We start from the raw sequence: 18,834 nt of genomic DNA on the forward strand, positions 1-18,834 counted from the left end.
AGTAGTTACTCAAGCATGGATCAGATATTGGGAAGTATTGAGATGGATTAATTCATCAGAAATTGTTAATCTAAACTATGTATGGTTGAATATGTATATGGTCCCTTGATCCTACACAGTCTAGCTCTGTAATAAATAGTGCCACTTTCCCACATATGTAAATTTCTAAATGTCGCCTGGAGCTGTGTCTGTCTGTCTGTGTGTGTGGGTGTAATATATCAGATACATTACTGAGAACTCCTTTGGGGACAGAAAGTAGAAGTGAGAGTGAAAGGCACACAGTCTTCAGCCCTGCAGGTTTTGGCTTTGCGATAACTTAAGTGACCGTGAGTCATTGCAACTTCTTTGCCTAAGACATAATTTGGTGTGGTACACTGCAGACCAACCAGCTATTAAAGGAAACAAATTTTAAAATGTGTTTTCTATAATCCTTGTATAACAGGATTGATTTGTGTTTTCCAAGCGCACTGAGCTGTCCTATGACTCTGGTTTAAAGCAGTTTGAAAAGATGTGGTGGCTAACTTCACATGACATGAAGTGGAGGGATGATTGCCTACAGAAGAAAATAGAGCAATATATATCTTTTGCTCCATTTTCATCTTTAGTTTGGTCACAGTCCAATTAAAAACATGTATCTCCAAAAATAGTAAGTTTACAGGAGAAGTAAATAATTTTCTAAACTTTCAATGGAATTAAATGCAAAAAGATTTCATTAAGTAATGTTTTATTTGACTGTAGATGAAGATAGGTCATTGGAAAAAGTTTGAATTGACGTAGAATGTTGCTTTTCTTCATGTTTTTGCTTTTTCACTATAATCAAAATGTTGAATCAAACCAAATAAATAGTTTTATACCACACATGTGTATATATAAGGCCCCAACCTACCATCTTTTCAGTTCTTTCTGTAACAGTAGGTCCACCACTTAGGAACCTTAATTTTTAAGAGTATATGCTTGAGGGGACAAAATGCTTGCCACTGTACTGCTGCAAGAACTGAGACATACTGAATATAGCACAGTACTGAATTGGGCTCCACGCCTGAAAAAGCATGTCTGTCATAAGATAGAAGAGATAACCATCCATTCTTAAAGTTTGAAGCTGGGTCAGACCTGTGTAACAAGCTTTCAATCTTCTGCTGTCTTTAATGCTGTGTTAGTGTAGTGTAGAAGTGAAGAGACACTGCTGCAGGTTGTTTTTTACTCTGAGGTTGTGACTGGGTTGGAGAGAGTGGCAGGCTTGGGCCTGCTCCTTGTCAATAAAAGCATCTTTGATCACTTCCTCACCTAATGCTGCCAATAAAGAGAGACCCAGTCAGAGGTGCCCCTTTAAAGCCTGTCTGCCCAGAAGGCAAAATACCATGTTCTAAAACACAAGACTTGACATGATTGTGCAACTGACATCATCGCTCTTTTTGCTTAATGATCTGCATGATTTATTCAGAGTTATTGTGGTCAGATGTTTACTTCTTTGGATACTGGATCACAATTATTGATAGAGGCAGGTAGCAACTAGTTCTGTTCACTCAGTTCTTTGTACTAAAATGGAGTTTGACATAAATGGGTTCTTCAGTATGTATTTTCAAACGAAAGAAGTGGTAAACCATTCAATTCTGGCCATAAATGTCAAAACTCACATGAAAAAAAACCCCCAGTCACTATGGGTGATTTGATTTGTCATTTTGACAGAGTTACAGCTTAGAAAACATGTTTCTAATTGCAAAGTTGTAAAGAAAGTATGACTCCCAGGCAAGAATAGACAGAATGGAATTTTAATCTGTATTTAAGTAGCCTTAATGCAGTGTAGTGCAAGTCATTGCACATGTTTACGTTTTAACGTTGGTATTGGCTGGCTTCTTTCAGGGTAGGCTTTTGTTTGGATTCATTCAGAATGGACATTGGTTGGATACCTTATGAAGTAATACTTTGAGTTATGGTCTTGGACGAATCTTGGACTTGAAAAGTTGTATTGACTGCAGGTATACATTTACTAGTGTATGGATTTAAGCTGCTCCAAGGGTACCTTAATGTGCTGTTTATTCTTACAGTCATTACCATTAAAATCTTCTTGACAAACTCCAAGTAAGCACTGATTTTTGAGATAGTGGACAAAATATGTTTTATGGTGGTGCAGCAGGTAGTGTCACAGTCACACAGCTCCAGGGGCCTGGAGGTTGTGGGTTCGATTCCCGTTCCAGGTGACTATTCTGTGAGCAGTATGGTGTGTTCTCCCTGTGTCTGTGTGAAGAATTGGCACCCCCTCCAGGGTGTATTCCCTGCCTTGCGCCCAATGATTCCAGGTAGGCTCTGGACCCACTGCGACCCTGAATTGGATAAGGGTTACAGATAATGAATGAATGAATGAAATATTAATAATAAATACTACATTAATATGAAATGGACATCTTTGTAAACCAAGGTCTCAAACCATGTTTTTTATTCTACTTTTTATTCTATTTTACCATGTTAATATTTACTTCATAACTTGTTTTTTGTCAACTGCCAGATACACCAGAAAGCATGCTGTTTTATTATGGCATTACTTTTGTGCCACAATTCTGCATGTGCGCACGGATATTTCGAGCAAGCAAGAAGGTTTTTGCACGCGCGCGGATATTTTACTACATTAGAGTTATAGCCGACAGAATTATGAATAGCTAACCACAAGCTAACTTAACTGCAGTATTAAGCTATTATTTAAGTTATTTATAACTTATTATAAGTTATTTAGATTTTAGTATTACATAACCAACTAGCCGTGTATGTTGATAACTACCTATCTAGATAGGTAGATAGATATCTATCACACGGCGGACCACTGTTGACCCACTGAGGGCAAAGTTGGAGGTCCATTAGTGTTTTACACAGCGTTTTCTGGGAGGACCGCTGGTGGAGTTTTAGACAAAATGTAACATTTTAGGTGGGTGGATTGGCGACTCCAAAGTGTCCGTAGGTGTGATTGTGTGAGTGAATGTGTGTCTGTGTTGCCCTGTGAAGGACTGGCGCCCCCTCCAGGGTGTATTCCCGCCTTGCGCCCAATGATTCCAGGTAGGCTCTGGACCCACCATGACCCTGAAGTGGATAAGGGTTACAGATAATGAATGAATGAATGAATGTAACATTTTAGCACTGTTCTATTCACAGTCCAATTTACATTTTTTCCTTCATTAGGTTCTTTTGTTATTGTTTATAGATTAGTAAATAATTGTAATCCAGCACAGTGTTAACATTTTTAGTATAATCATTTTATATCAGACACATACTCATTATTATATCTCTCATAGTTGGTGGTAATATTTGTATTAGTGTGTTTTCCAGAATAAAAGTCTCTGTGAATGTAAAATCTGTTTGAGGAGATTATAAATGAGTTATATCCTGTACATGACAGTGATCTGAGTGGTCCGATGGTGAACCAGCAGTGGTCTACAGTGGTTTGCCAGCCTTTTTATGCCAGTGGACCGATATATGCTCGCTGTCTGGGATTACTAATAAAGAAGTTTCTACAGTAGTTGCAGTACCATTTACAGTCGTTTCTAGCACTATTTTATACTATGTACATTATTTTCAGCACATCAGCTACGTTGCTTACTCAGTAAAACTAGATAAATACAATTAAGGCAAAAAAACAAAAACAAATAAAAACTCTACCATTTGGCCAATTCAATTAATATAAAATAAAATTACTGGCTGTGGTGCACTGGTCTGTTGCCGTACGGAGGATATTTTCAGATTTCGCCCCAAACCATAACCTGTAACCGGTGTCCCACTATTTACTGGTCTCCGGCCTGTATGTCCCGCCCACTTGGTCAAGCCATCCAATCAGAAATTACCTTTGTCGTTTTTGATTGGCTGAAACTGAGGCATTTTGTAATGACGGTAAATGTGAAGCGAGCTCACGGGTCAGAGAAATCGCCCGCGCAGGACAGGAGAGCAAGATATCGAAATATCGTCGCGCGTGCAAAAACCTTCTTGCTCGCTCGAATTGTGGCAAAAAAATAACGCCATATTTTATTTAGACGAATGCAACAAGAGTGTGAATTCCTCAAGTATCAAATAAACTGAAAATTTCAATATGACGTATATATAATAAATGTTCTTAGGCAAATACCCAGCTAGCAAGATAGAACTGGGCCGATTCTGACTCAGGCTCGGCACCGTTGGCTGTCTGCCGTCTCGGCGTGAATGAGGAACGCCACGTCTTGCCCAATTCCGGCTGCACGTTGGCACTGTCGGCTGGCGAGTCAATTGCCATTGCCGTTAGCATACTACACAGATCAGAGCATTTTATTAAATATACGTATTAAGGGCATGTTAATATGGAGACAGTGCCGTGCTGAAGGGAGAAATGTAATTGGTATGTAACTTTTTGAAGACCACTGGAATGGAACGGTGGTGCAGCAGGTTAGCGTCGCAGTCAAACAGCTCCAGGGGCCTGGAGATTGTGGGTTCGATTCCCGCTCCAGATGACTGTCTGTGAGGAGTTGGTGTGTTCTCCCCGTGTCAACGTGGGTTTCCTCCCACAGTCCAAAAACACACAAAAGTGTGTGTCTGTGTTGCCCTGTGAAGGACTGGCGCGCCCTCCAGGGTGTATTCCCACCTTGTGCCCAATGATTCCACCTGAATTGGATAAGCGGTTACAGATAATGAATGAATGGAATGGAACGACAGCTTTGAAATGAATGAACTCTGAATGAGAAACTGGGGGTATCTTCAGTCTTTGTAGTGCAGTCACCTCAGTTGTACTCCTTGTTAAATTCCAGCTCTATAATTAAACAGATAGAGATTATCTACATGTTCACTTCAATATATTTTCTTTAAATATTTTTTAATGTAACACTAAACGGTTTATGCATGCACATGCATTAACTACAGAACTTCAAATGTGGCAAGATTATCAGGTTATAGTACAAATGATTACAAAATGATGCTAAGGATCCCATCTAAATACATTAACCAGCATTTCTCACTGCCCCACTAGTTTTCTTTCCACTGCAGTCCATGTTTACATAATTCATACATGACCAATGTGACCAAAGTGTTCAAAATGAATATATTTTCCCATTGTAACCATATCTCATACATTGGAGCCACTTTCTTTTTTTTCATAAATTGCTAGCTACCTCCAAAGCCTAAACTAAAATATCAGTATTGAAAATAACAATTATACATTGATTCGTTAATTTTCTGCAACTGCTTTTCCAGTTCAGGTTCGTGGAGGGTCTGGAGCCTATCAGGAATCACTGGGTGCAAGGCAGGAACACACCCTGTGGGGGGTTCCAGTCCTTCTCAGGGCAACACACACACAATTTTGAGTCACTTCTCCACCTACCAACTTGTGTTTTTGGACCATAGGAGGAAACCGGAGCACCCAGAGAAAACAACACACCAAACTCATCACAGACACTCACCCAGAGCAGGCCTTGAACCCACAACCCCAGGACCCTGGAGCTGTGAGACATTATGTCGCCCTAAAATTATACATAATAATGTTTTAAAGAAAATAACCTTTAATTTATTCAGTATGTCTGGTAAAATATTGTTCATGGGTGTATTTGCTAAAACTTAGAGCACATGTGGAAACTCACAGCTGAAGAAGTTTCTGACTCCAGGCCAATGGAATTTTAAGCTTTTCTTTTTCTGTTGCTCCAAGGCATAGGAAGTTTTAAGGAATATCAGCCCTTGTATGACAACAGCGCTCATCAATCAAGTACTTATTAATTACTTCCTTCACTACAAAGCATGGTGACACAGGAAGGATTAAACTCTGAGTAAGATTCGTGGCATCGAGCTGAAGACACACCTTGTTCACACCTTGCTTGAACTCCCATGTTCCTTCCACACAAAGGGTAAAACACAGACATACACAGGGAGCCATGGCAACCATGCTGCATTTCCTCAGTTACATTTATTATTTTGTCATTATAAATATAACTACATCTAACTGGTCTTAAATGGCGTTAAACTGTGCCTAGATGCAGAGAGAAAACTAATACAGTACTAACAAGTACAGTATAGTACTAACTGACATTACTCACTACAAACTCACATTGTTTTAATAAAAAGGCATGAAAGTGTTGCTATGACAACAAACATCAAACTACAGTTGCAACATTGTCCGCCATTCTTTTCAAAGGTTGAAACCCCAATATCTCCCTCTGTAGTTTAAAATACTGCATTTTATGGCAGATAATACATTTTTCCCCATATTTACAACCCTTCAAGTCAATTGGTCAGCATTCAGTGCACTGTCTGTGTTTTAAAACATTTAAGTGCACTATGTGGGTAACTGGACACTAGATAGAGGCAAAACTTTTCCTGACATGAGAAGCTCCTCCGTTTGCTACTATACTCGAAAATTTGAAGTATGCATTGTGGATTTCTTAGTATAATCAACTTTGACCACTGTGTCCTACATAGTCAAATAGTTAGAAATGTGCAATTGGGACATAGCTTTAGATTAGTATCAGTCGATAAATAAATAAACAAATAACTAAAATAAATGTATTCATTCATTTTCTGTAACTGCTGACCCAGTTCAGGGTTGTGGTGGGTCTGGAGCCTACCCGGAATCACTGGGCGCAAGGCTGGAGGGTGCGCAAGTCCTTCGAATCATGACTCACACTCACACATTCACCCACACACTTAAACATACGGAGAGTGGGGCGCAAACCCACAACCCCAGGACCCTGGAGCTGTGTGATAGCAACAGTATCTGCCACTGTGCTGCCCAAATAAAATTAAACAAAACATAAAATGGCAGAAAAGATGGTAAATAAATATGTTTTAAAATAAATAATAATATAAATGTACACTACATTTGGCTTATTTAGTGCTCCATTAAATATTTTCATAAAATATTTGACTATATCATTTTTTTTCTATGACTGTTAATTTATGGTCGAAACCATGACTGAAAACTTTGATTGTGGGATCTCCTGATGTGATCAGAGTGGTTGGTGGTAAATGTGACTGTAACACTACAGTGTTCAGACAGGAAGAGAGAGTTTACACACAGTTCATCAAGTTCTTTGAGGGGTGTACCCAGTGGTGGAGGAGCTATGTACACTTTCACACATACACACGTTTTTCATCTTCTCCCATGTTTCAAGTGTGTGGTTTTAAACAGGAGGTAAGGCTGTGCTCTGCTGTCTTTCACTTTTGCTCATGGCCCTGTGGTAATAATTTAACTGCCGGGGTCAATCTTTCCTCATGTCTTATATAATATCAGTATCCTACCAAAACCTTGTTAATCAACTATATTTTAGTCATTAAATGTTTACATCACTTGACAAAACCATGAGCTCTTCATATATTGTGAATCTCTCATAAAGAATTCTGCAAATTTAACCATCCACAAATGTAAAAAAAGTACATTTATTTTCTTATGATGTTTTGTGGTGGCACGGTGGTGCAGCAGGTAGGTGTCGCAGTCTCACAGCTCCAGGGAACTGGAGGTTGTGGGTTTGAGGCCCGCTCCGGGTGACTGTCTGTGAGTCTGAAAACACACATAGGTAGGTGGATTGGTGACTCAAAAGTGTCTGTAGGAGGGAGTGTGTGTGTGTCATCCTGTGAAGGACTGGAGCCCCCTCCAGGGTGTGTTCCCGCCTTGCGCCCAGTGATTCCGTGTAGGCTCCAGACCCACCCTGACCCTGAATTGGATAAGCGGTTTCAGACAATGAATGAATGATATTTTGCCCAACTGTAGTCACAGTTACTAACATACTATGGATCGTAGTAACGAACAAAAGTTAAATTCTGCCTGATGGTATAAGATGGCAGTGGTTAGTATTATTTGTTTATTTGATGTTTGTAATCCACTTATTGGACAGCAATGTGAAAATGTAGTTTGTTTATTAGAGCTTAATGGAAGTGACCAAGTGGCACTTGCTAGAAAGCAAAATACCTAACCTACTAATTTGGCCACAGTAGACTTTTATATTTATGTAGATAATTAGTTCTGTGGTGTGATAGGCAGCACCGACCAAGCCAATCTGACACAAACACACACACAATGACTTTTGATGCTTTTATTCACAGGGTTATAATTGATGGCTTCTTGTTCTCGTTCCCTGCAGGGCAGACCACAGTCCAGACGTTGGTGTGTGTAGGCTGGGTCCTGCGGTGGACAAGGGGACTTCCTGCAGTATTTCAGTTCAGGCAGAGCAGCCCTTAATCTGGGCTGGGCAGGCGCAATGAGAGAGGCCTCTCTGGAGGGTAAGAGGGGCCCCCATTCACAGCCCGGATAGAAACAAATGTTTGAAATTTCCGGAGCTCATACACACAAACATTTTTACTTCAACACAGCTGCACTGTTCACAGCAGTGTGTTACTCTCTGATATTCAAAAGAAAAAAAAACAGTTATCTTGACATTCTATTCTCTCACAGGCTTACACTGCCATTTACCTGCCAGACATCAGGATACAGTTTTATGTCTTTTCCTCTCCCTCTATAGCTTTGTCTCTTTTCAAAGCTTTCTCTTTCTATTTATTCTAACATTATTTTTCTCACTGTCACTCTCTTGTTTTTGTTTTCCCACTCTTTCTTTGTCTGTCTCTATCTCTTTTTAGATACGCAGCACCAAATGGAACCAGCTTGTAACTATTCACTCACTCACTCACTCACTCACTCACTCACTCACTTAGTCACTCACTCACTCAGTCACTCACTCGGTCACTCACTCGGTCACTCATGCAGGTTTAGAAAAGATAGTGCTTCACATCACATTTTGTCCTTGTTACATTTTCTTATTTTCTCATTTTGTTCAATTTGTAGTTCTTTCTTTCTATAATTGTGCTCTCTCTCTCTCTCTCTCTCTCACTCACTCACTCACTCACTCTCTCTCTCTCTCTCTCTCTCTCTCTCTCTCATCTTACACCCATATTAACAATATTAGGTTGTTAATGACACAGGGACTCTACAGTGCTTTGGACTGTGTGTGTGTGTGTGTGGTGTGTGTGTGTGTGTGTGTGTGTGTGTGTGTGTGTGTGTGTGTGTGTTTGTGTGTGTGTGTGTTTGTGTGTTTGTGTGTGTGTGTGTGTGTGTGTGTGTGGGTGTGTGTGTTTGTGTTTGTGTGTGTGTGTGTGTTTGTGTGTGTGTGTGTGTGTGTGTGTGTGTGTGTGTTTGTGTGTTTGTGTATGTGTGTTCATATATTCATCAAATATTCTTTAATATCATATCCCAGTATCTGGGTACCGCTCTAATCCTCATCTGTTGTTTGCTCCTGTTACTTAGTTACCACTCACCTAAGCAGTTCCAGCCTCTCTCATGTTGCCCTGGCAACCATGCCTGTCCCATTGTTTTTCCTCCGCTAGTGTACCAGGCCTATCCCAAGGCTGACCCCCTCCCCCCAGCTCCCCCTTTCTTCTTTTCTTCCATGCCTCTCACTCTCTGTCCCCTCCATCCATCCCTTTTTCTCTCGGCCCTCCCTCTGCCTTCAAACAGCTATTGCTGTTCAGGGGGGTTGAGGGTACAGTGAAGGAACCACACACAGTGGCTTTATGGCTTTATAATCATTCACCACAATAATTCTTTTCTTTTCTGCTCACTTTTCTTTCATTTCCTTTCTCAGATTTTGAATGGAATGTAGCACAACGGTCCATACAGTGTCCACAGACCTCAGATCATCCGAATGACACATGTAGTATAAGTGAAGAGGAATGAAAGAATAGTGAGACTGGCCCAAACAAACAAACGAACAAAGTTCTAAATTACCGAGACACACATGGTTAATCCTGCAAGACAAATAATATGTAAATAAATATAATAAAGGCACACCTGTCTGACATATACTATGCCAAATTGCCAGTGGTGAAGTTTATGAGAGCTTTAGATCAAAGAAAGAGGAGGAGGCCAGTACAGATACAAAATAATTTACAAATAAAACCAATCATTTATAAAGACGAAATAACTGAAAGAAATATGACCTTGACAATGAGTGCCAAAAGCATCCAACAGCAGCCTATATAGTGTATTGAGTCATTCAACAAATGTCCGGTTTGTCTCCCTTCCCGGGTTAAAACTGCGTTGTAATTGCGGACAGCGTTCACTAGGGGTCAGCATTGACCACAGCGTAAACTGTGAGACTAGAATACTCGACCAGATTCTCTCCTCAGTAAAGTAAGAGCGATAATGGAGTAGATGAGAAACAGAGAGGTAATGAAAATTAAGTGAAGGAGGTCAGAGATGAAGCGAGAGAATAAGCGTGACCGCGGGCGAGAGTGGAGGAGTGTTTCTGAGTGAGAGAGAGTTAGTTTAGTTTCTGTTGTGAGACCAAGGTTGTCAAGGTGAGGCTTTAGGACAGCGTTGGCGAGCACAGAGCTCTGTAAAGGGCACATTTCTGTTGTTGAACACCTTAAATAACCCTCAGGACGATGGAGGATGGAAAGTAATTTGAGTGAAAATGGTTGCAACCTTCATTCCCCATTATCATCTCCATTTACCTCGAGAGGCAAATCACCACGGTTTTCTGAGGCTAAAGTTCTCTTCCTACTCCAATTTTTCCCTTCCACGTTAAATTGTTAGTGTCAGAATCTGATTCACTATTAAATGTGTAGTTTAAAGTGTCTTTCATACGTGTGTTTTGGGTTAATAACTCCTATTCTATATAAAAAAACATCCCGAGACAGCGAGCATGTATCGGTCCACTGGCATAAAAAGTCTGGCACACCACTGACTGTAGACCACTGCTGGTCCACCATCAGACCACTCAGATCACTGTCCTGTACAGGATATAACTCATTTATAATCTCCTCAAACAGATTTTACATTCACAGAGACTTTTATTCTGGAAAACAAACCAATACAAATATTACCAACAACTATGAGAGATATAATAATGATATAAAATGATTATCCTACAAATGTTGACACTGTGCTGGATTAAAATTATTTACTAATCTTATTCATAAAGGATAACAAAGAACCTAATGAAGGAAAAAATGTAAATTGGACTGTGAATGGAAAAGTGCTAAAATGTGGCATTTTGTCTAAAATTCTGTTTAATCACCAGTGGTCCGCCAAAAAAACACTGAAAACACTAGTGGACCTCCAACTTTGCCCTCAGTGGGTCGACAGTGGTCCGCCATCTCCTTGCTATCAGGGGCAATAGGACTTTTCACGCAAATATGAAATATGACCATTAATACAAATATGTTTTTCTGCCTTGTTATATTGTAATATTTAGTTTAAAATAATAACAGTGTCTCTCATTCACTCTTATTCACACATATTTCCTTAACATCAAAAGGAAGAAGAAAATTACATGTTCTTTCTATTTCAGGGTTCGCTCAGATCTCTGAAGTTCAACTAAGCATACACTAAAATCAACTTTAAAATAGTGCATTTTATGTAAATCATTGTTCTTTATTGTACTCAATTTTAGCATGGATGCTTAGCCACATTTTGCTATTTTATGCATAAACAAAAACACATTTAACCTATTATTTGTAATAGTTAAAATGTTTGTTTTTTATGTAGTTAATTGAATTAATTAATTAAAAATTTATTCTTAAATGTACAAAATGGCACTATATATATATATATATATATATATATTTTTTTTTTTTTTTGTGGGTGCTTACATAATAGCCTCTGTTTTTGCCTCATACCAGGTGAGGTCAATCAGCCAAGATATGTTTGGATTCTGAGAGTCGCTTCTTTGAGTTTGCAGTGGAGCTGTGAGGCTAATGTTGTTTATGAGTAATAGAAGTCTGTGCCATTCAGAATCTTAGGAAATCTGCTGCTTTGAATCATGTTTTTCCCAGGTATCAACAATTACTTTGATTTGGTATTACACTTTTGTTATATTTGGCTTTCTCTGCTTAGGGTTCAGCGTTGACGTTGGTATCTAGTAGTATCTTAGTTCAGTGATATTTGGACACAAATCCGAATTGGTGAGGAGTTGCACTCTGAATGGACCTTCTTTTGAAAATAGTATATTCTACCTTGAAAAGCACTAAAGTACATTTTTTGCCAAATTAGATGTTCATCACGATGTGGCAGATTGCTTTAAGAATGTGAGCAAAGTCCGTTTAAGCTGAAGACTCTCAACCCCGTAGTGTCAGGGGATCAATAAGAATGCTTTGACTGTTTCTAAATCTCTGTGATATTAATTAAACCAGGGTGCCATCATTTCATAGGTGCCCTTCATAGCTTGCTGAAAGAGCTGGAGAGAAAAGGGACAAGCATAAAAGCAAAGGTGGGTGCATGTTGAAAGACAAGGGCAAAACCTGAAAGACATTTTTTCATAAACTTGACTAGACCTGTTATTATTTCATCCTCATCGGAGGTGTCAAAAGTAACAATCCATTCAAAGGTTTCTTTTACCTAGCTTCTCGAATCCGAATCACATGAAATGGTCCTTAGAGGTGTCAGGTCAGTTGAAACAAAATTCTGGGAAGGATTTTATACATCCTAGACCTGGAGTTACATGCAAGTTTATATACCTAGCCTTGTGAGGTGTTCTGGGTGATTTCTATAATGTTGCTAAATTATCACAGCATTAAATGTGAGTTCCATTGTGCTTTGCATGGTTAAAGAGTTAAGATGTAAGCAATGTCACTCAGTCTGGAATTATTTTTAATGTAAAAGGCAGGGAAATTTACCAGCTTAGATATAATTCCATTGGTGGTGAAAGGAGCCAGATATACTGTATAATATATTTAATATATATACTGTATATTACATTTAATATAAACTATGTAATATAAAAGCAGGTAGTGTCACAGTCACACAGCTCCAGGGACCTGGAGGTTGTGGGTTTGAGTCCCACTCCAGGTGACTGTGAGTTAAGTGTGTTCTCCCTGTGTCCGCGTGGGTTTCCTCCGGGTGCTCGGGTTTCCTCCTACGGTCCAAAAACACACGTTGGTAGGTGGATTGGCGACTCAAAAGTGTCCGTAGGTGTGAGTGTGTGTGTTGCTCTATGAAGGACTGGCGCCCCCTCCAGGGTGTATTCCTGCCTTGCCCCCAATGATTCCAGGTAGGCTCTGGACCCACTGAGACCCTGAGCTGGATAAGCGGTTACAGATAATATATGAATACAGATAATGAATGAATGAATGAATGTAATATAAAAGCTATAACACAAAGTTTTTATGCATTAAGATGCTTGGTAGTTGTTTTATCTTTATCTCAATTACATGTAAATACATTTGTAGTCAGTCAGTATGCCCTGTGAAGGACTGGTGCCCCCTTCAGGGTGTATTCCCGCCTTGCGAACAAATGTTTCCAGGTAGGCTCTGGACCCACCGTGACCCTGAACTGGATAAGCGGTTACAGATAATAGATGGATGGATGGATGGACAGTCAGTATGGGTAGTAAATGTCTGTGCTTTCATTGTAGGTACTGTGACCATGTTCCATATTGTGACCACCTTAAAATTTAGAGTTTGTCACCATTAAAAACCATTAAAAGCCCTGAATGACTTTTGCTTACAGCTCATTGGTTGGGAAATAAAAATAAAATAAGTGGAAATTCCCTGTGATTTTAGTAACCAAAAGATCTCATTTTAAAACATTTTCTAGGAATCTGTTGATGTCCTGCAAGTGTCAAATTTGATCTTAGCAGAGAGTTAAACATATGCCTTCCCACCCACATACACTTCTCTTGGCAGCTGAAATGATGGCACACTCCACGCTGACCTCAGGACATGACATGATGACTTTAAGTTGAAAGGTCAGATGAGTCAATAGAACACAGAGACAGATGGACTCGGAAAGGCCCAGCAGGTTCCTTCCACCTCTGAGCCATTTCATTTTATTGTCCTGGGAGTGTGTGTATGTGGATTGGTTTTTATTTCTGAAATGTGGTGCAGGCTGGTGTCACAACCAGCCGATATTTCTATGTGGCACTGACTCGGCTGTGAGCAGATTAGTTAAAGGCGGCTTTGCTTTTTTCCCCCGTTCTTTCATGTGCTTTCATTTGAAACAGACGATGAGCTCACAAAAAAAAAGAGGAAGCAGAGATGAGCTAAACTCTTTTGAACATCTGTCACCTGTTGCTCTGTATGAGGGCTAAACACTGACCTGCTTTACGCTGCGGTGAGACAACAGTGAGAACCAATTTTGGACTTTAGTACACACACATTCACTTACAAAGATTCACCATAACTTTAGCACCACCTCCTTGTTTCTACATTCACTGTCCATTCTCTCAGCTCCACTGAGCTAACAGGAGACCACACTGTAGTCCGTCTGTTGCTCGGCATGCATCGTTCGTCACCTTTCATTCTGTTCTTAAATGGTCAGGACCTTTACATGACCACCCGAGAACAGGTATGATTAGAGTAGTGGATCATCCTCAGTACTGCAAGGACAATGATGTTGTGCTGGTAAGAGTGGATCAGACACAGCAGTGCTGCTGGAGCTGTCTAGTGTTTTAACATTATGTAGAAACTTAATGAATAATGAATCAGTAGAGGTACTGAACACTGAACATATTCTTAAATGGGAATGGAATATATTTTGTATACTGAATGGTTATTATTTTGGAGATATGAGGTTTGGATCTGGAAATAAAAGTATTCTATCTTGAAAATGACATAATTAAATAATCAAGCCCTGCTGTGATTGACCAGAACGGGTTGTTCACTTGCTTTTTTTTCCTTGCACCAAGCACTAAACTACTTATCTCAAGCGTATTTATTTACTTAAATATATTTATTTTTTAAAACACCACCGATACAAATCTCAGAGGCTAAAACAACACAATTTCATTTCAGTGTACTGTTTGTACTAATTATTGGGCATTAGCTGTCCTTTCTTGTTTGAAATGCTAGTTTAGTAGGTAATGCTATCACACTGACAATATTCCAGTCATACCGTACCTTAAAGGTGAAGATGTGAAAAATACATCGAGTTTTTTGTTCATTGACCTAACACCCCTATTATACAGGCTCTGGTGAGTAAGTGATGTTACTGGTTCAGTACCGTGCTGAATGAATGACATTAATCCCTTTTTCATTTTGCCCACCTATTTCTTAGAGGGACCCATCTATAATCTAGTGGTGGAGGTTATTGGCTGAGTGAGTTAAAGGCCATGGTGTTAGGGCATTTGAATGCTCTCTTTTTCTCTTGTTTTCTCTCTTCCCCATCTATCTACTGAGCACAGGGAGTGGCAGAGAAGTGCTCCAGGTCCTGCACTTTAAAGGGGTTGCCATGGAGATGCCTGGACACGAGAACTAAGGCTGTGCTCTCCTCCATGCTCCGTTAGCTGTATCACGCTTGTTGCAGTCCTGCCTCAGGATTGACCTGTGAGGACTATGCACACTGGATTTTAGATGGTACTTTGGGTCCATAAGAATGGTTTATGCCATGGTGTGGAAAATTATTTATAATTTGTAGTGTTTTTTGTTTTTTTTACATGCAGTAAAGTCATGAATTTGTTATGCAAAATCCTAAGAAAAACAAACAGTTGCACTTAACAATTACCATGAGCTTCTGCTGTTTTCCCCTCTGTGAGTAAAACAGCGTTCATAAATTTCAAGTGCATTCCAGGTCTTTGGTGCCTCCAGGCACCGTCTTGATTATAGAAGATGGATTGAGGATCATTAAATAGCTATTATAGCAGTGTTGAGTCTTAGGACAGGACAATAATGAGGTGCAGTGTTGGGGATCGATGGTTGTTTGGCCACTCATTGGTGCTCAATGGTGCCCTAGTTTTGCAATGCAGTATTAGGCAATGATGTGCTTTGTTAATGCAATGTCTATACTACATTGGGTCAAACTTGTGATTTCCCTACATGTTGAGCAATGTCACGCAGCGACACACTGATTAGGAAACAAAGCTTTTAAATAGATTTCTGACTACTTATTCAGTTTACATAAAGATGCAGAAATGTTGTGTTTTCTATCATGTTTGAATCATGCAAAACTCCATGAACCAATTAGTGCTTTAGTTGTTGAACAGAAATCAAATTAGAATTCCAGCTCTTTAAGACGCATTTAATCCAGGTTTCAGACTCAGTTTGATTTGTTCAGTTTTTTTTTGTACTATTCAGAAATAGATTTGAAAACACACTATTTGAAACGGAAACTTTAAAATAATACACTTTACAAATTTGTTTGCCTTTCAAAATAGACCAATAATGTTTTCATTCATTATCTTTAACTGCTTATCCAAGTCAGGGTCAAGGTGGGTCCAGAGCCTACCTGGAATCATTGGGCACAAGGTGGGAATACACCCTGGAGGGGGCGCCAGTCCTTCACAGGGCAACACACACACATTCACACCTACGGACACTTTGGAGTCGCCAATCCACCTACCAACATGTGTTTTTGGACTGTGGGAGGAAACCCGAGCACCCGGACGAAACCCACGCAGACACAGGGAGAGCACACCACACTCCTCACAGACAGTCACCCAGAGCAGGAATCGAACCCACAACCTCTAGGTTTCTGGAGCTGTGTGACTCCGACACTACCTGCTGCACCACCGTGCCGCCCACCCAATAATGTTTTGTTACCAAGAAAACAATTGCATACTTCATTGATTATAAAGTTATTTCATTCATTCAGTCATTTATTTTCTGTAACTGCTTCATCCTGTTCAGGGTCATAGAACCTATCCAGAATTACTGGGTGCAAGGCAGGATCATTTCAATTGCTATGGAATGGACCATTTCTGAAACTTCTGAGTGCTCTAAGTGATGTCCCACTTGCACCCCACATCCAGCCCTCAGTGTGTGTTTCTGATCACAGTGCATGTTCACCCAACAGTGTGCTAGTACATTTTTGTAAGGAGTACAGTATGATAGCAGTGACAAGCTCCCTTCTCAATCTTAAACTCACTGCTTAAACTCACCTTTTGGATTATTTATTTCTAGTCATACATTGTGTGGTGCCTGTAACGATCCAGACTCGGTTTACTGTCGGATATGAAGAGGGAGACGCAACTGTGAGTGGAACAGTGACACACTGACTTACTGACTGTAACTGACGGAAAGCTCCAGTGACCTCTCTTCTGGCTTACATGGAGCTGGTGCTAATAGAATCAATCACTTCTATAGGCCTATGTGGAAGGATTTCACCATCATTAATTCTGTGCTGCTTTGTTAAGAATGTCAGAGGAGGGAACGCGCATGTAAAACTGATCTCCATGAGAAGACATTTAGTTACAGCTCATCAGTTGCAGCTAAAACATACCAGAGCTAATGTAGTTCTCCTGAATGACAGCATTTTTAGCAATACATTTATGTCTTTTTTTTTTTTTTGCATAAAAAGTATTCCAGATTTGAAGGCATGGGCTCAGCAGCACAGCTTATTGGTAGAAATTCACACATTTTGGACCAGAATTGGCAAAAATGTGCTGGCTTCAATATTAGAGAGAAATAAATTATGCAATCATTTAACAAAACCAGTCTGAAATATGGCACAGTCTCATAAATGTTAAATTAGTGTATATCTGTTGTAAGGAATTAACCGTGGAAGAACATTTGGAGAGGAGCATGAAAATGTTTAAGCCATGTAAGAGGGGAACTGAGGAATTTGATCTTTAAATGGGAATTAATGGTGTTAAATTTCTTTAAAAAGACTTTGATTGAGGTTTTTTTATAATATAATTCTGTGCCTTGTGATGCATGCATCCTGCACGGCCAAACCTTTGTATCCAGCTGATTGCTCATGTTGTCTGCAAACAAGAATATCAATAGTGATAAATATGTACTTTAAAGTTTAATAGTAAAAGTCACTGCAGTCTGTAGATCAAAATGAAATCCCTCTACTGTAGCTGCCCCAGTGTTAGAAGTGATTTTTTTTTCTTTTTTGGACACATTGCTTTATTGGATGTGAAGTCTGTATGTTGCACCACAACTGTCATCTCCTTCTCCTGCCTGTTAGTCTGTATTCTTACTGAGAGACTGCTGCAAATGCTCCAAAACACTTGCTTGTGTATAAACCATGAACTGTCTGTTTAGTTGGGGTATATATATATATATATATATATATATATATATATATATATATATACACACACACACACAAAAATAGGCAGAGTAATAGAATGGAGCTCTGCGGCACACTGTACCCAACGCCCCCACAGAGCCTCTGGTGAGCACTGGCGTCATAGCAACAGATAGACATAACTACCTATAGTCACACATTATGGGTTTTTTGTATGTTTTTATGGAGCTGGGAAAAGGACAGACACACTGAATACAGCTATAGGTGTACCCAATAGAATGTAAGGGACCTTCTTCATATCACTATGTCATCTTTTGTGTGATTCCTAATGAATGTTCCACGATGATGCCCCATGAACCCACTTCAAGAACTTGTACATTTTATTGATGGTTAGGTTAAATGCTGCATTGAAAATTTCGTAAATATTTTGTGGGTTACTGTCTGTATTTTGTTCTGCACTGACCATAAATATCTTTCTATAAATTTCAGTGAACAAAATAAACTTAATCAGTTGAGCTCTTGCAATGACAAATCTTTCTTTCTTTCTTCAGGTAAATAGGTAAATGATTAAAGCCTGGGTGGTCAATGCCCTCTGCTTAAAAAATAAAGCAGATACCTAAGGGTTTCTTTTGTTAGTTAAAAATTTTTTACAATGTAAATGTATGCTCAAGTGAAAAAGTCATTAATATCCACAGCTAAAAACATGCAATGCTAGACAGGGGAAAGAGCAGATAACGTTTTTTCTTTGGACTCTTTTATACTGACACAACAATATGTGCTAAGCTTAAATATACTGAGTTTGTAACAAGATTCTTTCTGTTCTTGTAAGTTGATCCCAGCTGATGGATCTCTCTTTCTCTCACACTCTTTTTGATGGATTTGCTGCACCCCATCACTCAATACAATGCCAAGCTTGGCATCAGTTAAGATACAACAGGAAT

The sequence above is a fragment of the Hoplias malabaricus genome, chromosome 5 (assembly GCF_029633855.1).
Source record: "Hoplias malabaricus isolate fHopMal1 chromosome 5, fHopMal1.hap1, whole genome shotgun sequence".
Lineage (NCBI taxonomy): Eukaryota > Metazoa > Chordata > Actinopteri > Characiformes > Erythrinidae > Hoplias > Hoplias malabaricus.